We start from the raw sequence: 7,225 nt of genomic DNA on the forward strand, positions 1-7,225 counted from the left end.
AAACTTCTGACTCTATTGTTTAAGTACAAGTTTAGCTTTTAGCTAACAAAGTTAAACATTTCAAATATAACTTAAAAGTTTTGATTTTTTTAAAAATGAGCGAATAATAACAATAACTCCTAAACTAGGGGCTTAAGTGGCAAATAATTTATAATAATTAGGGTCTTTTCCTAAAATAAACTAAAATTGGCTGCCAATCAGAGAAAAAAAAAGATTCATTACAACGAAAAGATTTTCGTTGAAGGACAGATCTATTAGTATTTACATGAAATATTCTAAGAGTATGTGTCAAAGTTTCTAAGTATAACTGTGTGTGTGTGTGTGTGTGTATGAATACAATAATGGTAATATCATCATACATATAAAAAGTCTAAAAACTGAATGTATGAAAATTATTTGACAAAAATGAAATAAAAGAAATTGGAAAATAAAAATTATTATTACTAAAAGGGGCGGAGCCTGATAGGTTTTTCCCCCCATACCATACATTAGCAAACACTTAAAAGTTACTCACTTATATCTACATACATACATGGTAGGAAAAAACATACACATACTCTCTCACACTATCATACATACTAACATATTCATATTTACTTAATAAAACATTACTCATAATATAAGAACTTTTCTATAATTTTTCTCTTTTTTTGTTTTTGGTTGATATTTTTCACTATTACTATGATTTTTTTTTCTATAAAATTTTCCTTTTATAGTTGTTGTTGTAGTCTTACAAATACATGTTGTTGTTATAAGTTTTTAAGGGAAATTTTTGTTTTATATTTGATAGATTTCTGTTGAGAATTGTTTTTTGGGGTGTTTTTAAAGGTTTTTCCACCAAAAAATAGGAAAAAATTGGTTAAAATATAATAAAAAAAACAACAAAATTTTTGTTACAGTAACTTTTTATACAAGCAACAACAACAACAAGGAAAAAATTGTCACAATAAAACTGCATTTTTATCAACTAATGTTAGTGTTGTTGTAATTGTTACTTTTAAAATCTGTTAATGTAGTAAAGTAGGGAGGGGTTGTTCTTTTTTCGAACTGATCTCTCCCTGTGTTTGTTGTTGTTATTGTTAAACCTATAAGTGTGTGTGTTCGATTTTTGATTTGTGCGGTTGGCGCTTACAATTTTATTGAAAACTAACAACAACAACTATAATAATAATAAAAATTTTTACACGAAAAAAATAGAATGCATTTTGAGGCAAAAAATTGTTGTGTGTTTTAATGTGGTGTTGTTATATTATTTCTGCTGCATCATCCAGTGTTAAAGTGCACGTTCCAAAGGATACAACATACATATCACTTAACGCGCATGTGCAGCAGTTTTAAATTAAAAAAATTAAAAACGAATTTTAAACGCGTGTTATTAAAAAACTAAATTTTTTAAAAAAATTTCAATTAAACAAAGAAGTTTTTACAAATAACTATGATTTTAAGAGAAATTTAAAAAAGTGTTAAAAAATTTTTTTAAAAATAAAATTATAAAATTTTAAAAAAATATTTATAAAAAAAATTAATAAAATAAAACTAAGGATAACTAATAATACTATATGAGTACGTATTGCATTCAAAACAAATAACAAAAATGTGTAAAAAAATTAAAAAAATAAAATTTTACAAAATTTTAAAATAAATCTTACGATTGCTATGCTTTGGCAAATTGTAAATTAGAATCTAAGATTTCAAACAATTAAACTCATGATCTCCAGGTTTAAGTAGCAGTTGAGCTTTTGACCACTTCAAAGACATTTTTAAATTTTTTTATTAAAATATTAAGCACGAATGAACCCTTAATTATAAATCCAATTCAAAAGTAATGTATTGTGAAAATCAAAGAGCTAGCTTTTAGAAAATCTAACTATAAGGCCCTGGTTTAAGTACAAGCTGAGCTTTTGACTAATAATCTCAACAATTTCATATAAATTTGGAAATTTTGTAAAAAATATTTCAATATTGTATGAATCAATAACTCTGAAACCATTAAACCAATTGAAAAATAATGTTTATAAAAATCCTACAGCTGGACCTAAGCTTATAAAATATCAAACTTATAACCCTCTGATTTAAGTACAAGTTGAGCTTTTTGCCTAATAATGTAAAGCATTTCATATAAATCTGGAAATTTTGTAAAAAATATTTCAGTATGAATCAATAACTCTGAAACCATTAAACCAATTGAAAAATAATGTTTATAAAAATCCTACAGCTGGACCTAAGCTTATAGAAAATCAAACTTATAACCCCCAGGTTTAAGTACAAACTGAGCTTTTCGCTAATAAACTCAAGCATAAATCTGGAAATTTTGTAAAAAATATTTCAATATTGAATGAATCAATAACTCTGAAACCATGAAACCAATTGAAAATAATGTTTATAAAAATCCTACAGCTGGACCTAAGCTTATAGAATATCAAACTTATAACCCTCTTAAGTACAAGTTAAGCTTTTGACTAATAATGTCAAGTATTTCATATAAATCTCAATATTTTTTAAAAATATTTCAATATTGAATGAATCAATAACTATGAAACCATGAAATCAATTGAAAACTAATATTTCCAAAAATCATACAGCAGGAGCTAACCTTGCAGAAAATTAAACTTATAACCCCCAGGTTTTTAAATGCAAGCCGAGCTTTGGCTAACAAAGTCAAGCCAACTCTCACAAAAACTTTAAAGTTTTGATTTTGTAATATTAAAGAAATTAATAACAATAACTCCTAAACTAAAGGCTAAATTGGAAAATAAGCTTTTAATACTCAAATTCATAACTTCGTAAAGGTTTTTCAACATTTTAGTTTTGAATATTTGTATAAATAATTTTTTAACCATTGATTAAAATTTAAAATAATGTATAGGACAAACTTAAAGCAGGATCTAAGCTTTAAGAAAATTAAGTCTAAAAGCTCTAAAAGCCAAGCTTTTGTTTAACAAATATCAAAATCATGAATAACTTCTCTAAGTTATTAATTTTTTAACTTGTATCAATCTTAATGCGAAGCTATTGCTTTAATTGAAAATTATTATATGGAAAAATCATTTAACAGGATCTAAGCTTTCAGAAAATTGATTCAGAAATTACGTTGCTCAAGTACAAGCAGAGCTTTTCACTAACAAAATCAAATTTCAAGAGTGGAACATAAATATTTTTATGAACATAATAACTAAACTCTGCTTAAATAATAAGTGAAGCCAATAAAAACTAAGAGAAGACAGCCTAAGCTTTCAAAAATATAGTTTATAACTTGCTAGCTTAAGCACAAGCTGAGCTTTAGGCATACAAAGTGAAGCACTTTGAAAAAACTATTTTTTTTTCAAACATAATTTTTTAATTAAGAATAACTTAAAAACTATAGGTTTAACTGAATAATAAGGAAAAATCCTATAGCTGGACTTAAGCTTTTAGAAAAATAAACTTTACAACAATTTCTTTAAGTATAAATTGAGCTTTAAGCTTTTCAAGTCAACAGACTAAGAAAAACTAAAAAACTTTTTACTAATGAAAAACTTCTTAAAGCTACTTTTAATAAAGAAAAAGCTTTGCAATGGAGCTTTTTCTAAGGGAGAACTTTTTAAAGGAACTTTTTCTAAAAAAAATTTACAAAAACAACTTTTTATCAAAACTTTTTCTAAAGAAAACTTCTTAAAAGGAACTTATTCCAAATAATTACTTGTAACAGAAACTTTTTATAACCAAAAAGCTTTCCGAAAGGAAATTTACTAGAGTTTTCTTTTAGAAAAGGTCTCTTTGGCAAGCTTTTTGAATATAAAAGCTCTCTTAGTTTTCTTTAGAAAAAGTTTATATCAATAAAAGCTTTTCAAAGGAACTTTTTCTACAGGAAATTTTTAACACCCGAAAATCCAATATTTGTATTGGCTTGGAACTATAAAACTAAAATTTCAGTTTGAATAATAGTTTTCCTTGATTGTTATACCCTACACCACTTAGTGGGGAGGGTATATTGGATTTGTGCTGATGTTTGTAACATACAAAAATATCGTCCTAGACCCACCTTAAAGTATACCCAATCGGCTTAGAATCGTTTTCTGAGTCGATTTAAGCTATGTCCGTCCGTCCGTCCGTCTGGCAGGCTGGCTGGCTGTCCATGTAAACCTTGTGCGCAAGGTACAGGTCGCCATTTTCAAGATAATTGGATGAAATTTGGCACGCACGTTTTATTTGACCCAAGGACGAAGCCTATTGAAAATGGTTGAAATCGGTCCATTATTTCACCTAGCCCCCATAGAACAGAACCCCCCGAAAAGGGCTTTTGAGCTCATAATTTTGTTAAATTTACAGATATATCGATAAAATGCGGCACAACTAAGTTTTTATAGAAGTCTGGATGACCCTGCCAAATTTCATAAAGATCGGGTCCCATTTGACCCTAGCTCCCATACAAAGTCCCCTTCAGAAAATTACTTGAATGTCCCAAATTAACTTTATAAACACAAATATCGCGATTGAAATTTAGCACAATTAAAATATTATGTAAATATAAATATATTCACAAAATTTTATCGGGCTTGGTCCATATTTGCCCTAGCCCCCATATAAAGCCTCTTTCAGAAAATTAGATTTTCATCCATTAAATTGCTTAAAGTATCGGAACAAGGGAATATTGAAGATAAATGCTTTATTATGAAAAATAAATCACATTTAATATTCATAACTGGTGTAGGGTATCATATGGTCGGCCACGCCCCCCGACTATACTTTCTTACTTGTTTTTCTTAATTTTTTCGTGGAAACAAAATAAAGTTTAAGAATAAGAAATTTATGCCTAAAGCTCTGTGTATAACAATAATAACCCCACCTTCCTCTAACAACAACTACTATTGCAAACACATACGTATACATATATAAATTTACACACATGCACAAACATAAATATATTAACTTATATACAATAACAACAACTACAACATAAACAAGTAGAAAAATAAAATCCCTTTAACTTTTGTAACCAAAAAACTAAATTGGAAAAAATGCAAAAAAAAACGTAAAATAAAACTGAAAATAAACTAAAAAGAAATTTTATACCAGATTGTATATTATGAAAAATACAGCTAGACCATACCAGAATAACAGCAGCAACAAACTTACAACTACTATAACGTGAAACATACAAACAGCAGCAACAAGGACTAAAACAACAACAACCTACAGCCAGAGTCAGCCAGCCATTCATATATTCAACTAAAGAACAATTTCAACCATGGAAACTTAATTTATGTTTTTGTTGGCTTTGTATTTACTACCCCCCTCCCCACCATAGCTCCAGCTCTTAATTCATCACCTCCTTTTTAAACACCCCACTCCTGTTTTCATTTTGTTTGGTTCGGGGGGAGGGGGTTTTATGAACAAACCAGCATAGTTTAAGAATTTTGTTTTCCATATAAAAATTTTCCTCTTTTTTCCACTGTTTTGTTGTTGTTGGTTATGGTTTTGGCTTTTTACTTTGTTGTTGTTGTTGTTGTTTTTTTTGGTAGAAAATAATTTTGTTGTTTGTTATTTTTTTTCGGTTCGTTTCGTTACGTTTTTTTTATTTTCAGATTTTGTTTTGCTTCTCATTTTTCAGCATATAACCCATGTAGGATCAGTTGTTAGAAGGAATGAAAACTTTTTTTATGAAATTTTTAAAGCTCTTCTAAAGTTAAGCTTTTCAAAGGAACTATTTTTAAAGTTGAGTAATCCAAATGAACTTTTTCTAAAGAACTTTGTTATTAAGTAAAAACTTCCCAAAGGAACTTATTCTCAAGTAAAACTTTTCAAAGGAACTTTTTGTAAAGAAAAACATTCTGAATGAAATCTTTCCGATATCACCATCCAAAGCTACTTATTGTTAAAGAAAAGCTTCTTAAAACCTTTTTAGAGAAACTTTTTAAAGAAAACTCTTTCAAAAGAAATTTTTTGTTAATGAAAGTTTTCTACATGAACTCTTTCTTAATAGCTTTCTAATAAAACTTTTTGAAAATAAAAGTTTAATGAAGAAACTTTTTTAGAGAAGAACACTTCAAATTAACTTTTTTTAAAAAAAGCTTTTTAAAGAAACTTTTTTTAAGAAAGCTTTTCAACGAAAGACTTTCTAAAGAACTTTTTCTAAAAATTTGTTTTTTAAAAATACTCTTTCAGCTACTTTTTCTAAAGAAAAGCTTCCTTAAGAAACTTTTAGAATTTTTCTAATGAAAAGCTTCATGCATGAACTTTTTCATAAAAAAACTTTTTCTCTTTTCTCAAGAAATTTTTCTCTAAAAGACTTCTTCTCATTATGAACAATTTACACAGAAAAGCTCATAAGAGAACAATTTATAAAGAATCATATACTGAGAAGCTTTTTCTAAATTTTACCTAGAAATTAACTGCTCAAAAGGAATTTGATCTATAGCTTTTTAAGCAATGGCATCATAAGAGAAGAAACTTTTATAAAGAAAAGCTTTCTAAGAGATTTTTGTATAAACTTCTTGAAAGAAATTTTCTATAGAGAAAAGTTTTTTAAAAGAACTTATTGTAACGAAAAGTTTCATGTTCAAACAGTTTTTTTCTAAAAAATTTCTTCTCAAAGAAATTTTTTCTAAAGAAAGGATTTCCATAGAAATTTTTACCCATCAAAGCTTTATTTGTGAACTTTTTCTAAATAAAAGCTTTTCGTTTGAAGTTTTATTTAAAACTAAACTTTTCAAAAGGAATTTTATCAAAAGAAATGTTTCTCAAAGGAAAAGCTTTGAGAGAGAACTATTATTCGCAAACTTTTCTTAAAAATGTTTCCTTAAAGAACAGTTTTTCTAAAAAATTTTTCGAAGAAACTTTATTGAGAGAAAAACGTCATCAAAAAAGCTTTTCAAAAAAACTTTTTCTATCTAAAAGCTTTCCAAAGAAATTTCTTTCCACCAGGAACATTTTCTAAAGAAAGTTTTTGTTTGAGAACTTTTTCTAAATAAAAGCTTTTCTTTTGAAATTTTATTTAAAGCTAAAGTTTTCAAAAGGAAATTTATCTAAATAAATGCTTCTCAAAGGAAAAGCTTTGAAAGAGAATTATTATCGAAGAAACTTTATTGAAAAAAAATTTCATAAAGAAAAGCTTTTCAAAATATTTTCAAAGAAACTTTATTGAAAGAAAAACTTCATAAAGGAAAGCTTTTCAAAAAAAAAAATTTCTAAAGAAAAGCTTGTCAAAGAAATTCCCAGCAGGAACACTTTCTAAACAAAAGCTTTT

This window comes from Lucilia sericata, unplaced genomic scaffold, assembly GCF_015586225.1.
Source record: "Lucilia sericata isolate MDLA Ls3-8-SP2 unplaced genomic scaffold, ASM1558622v1 Contig002853F_arrow, whole genome shotgun sequence".
In the NCBI taxonomy this organism is placed as follows: domain Eukaryota; kingdom Metazoa; phylum Arthropoda; class Insecta; order Diptera; family Calliphoridae; genus Lucilia; species Lucilia sericata.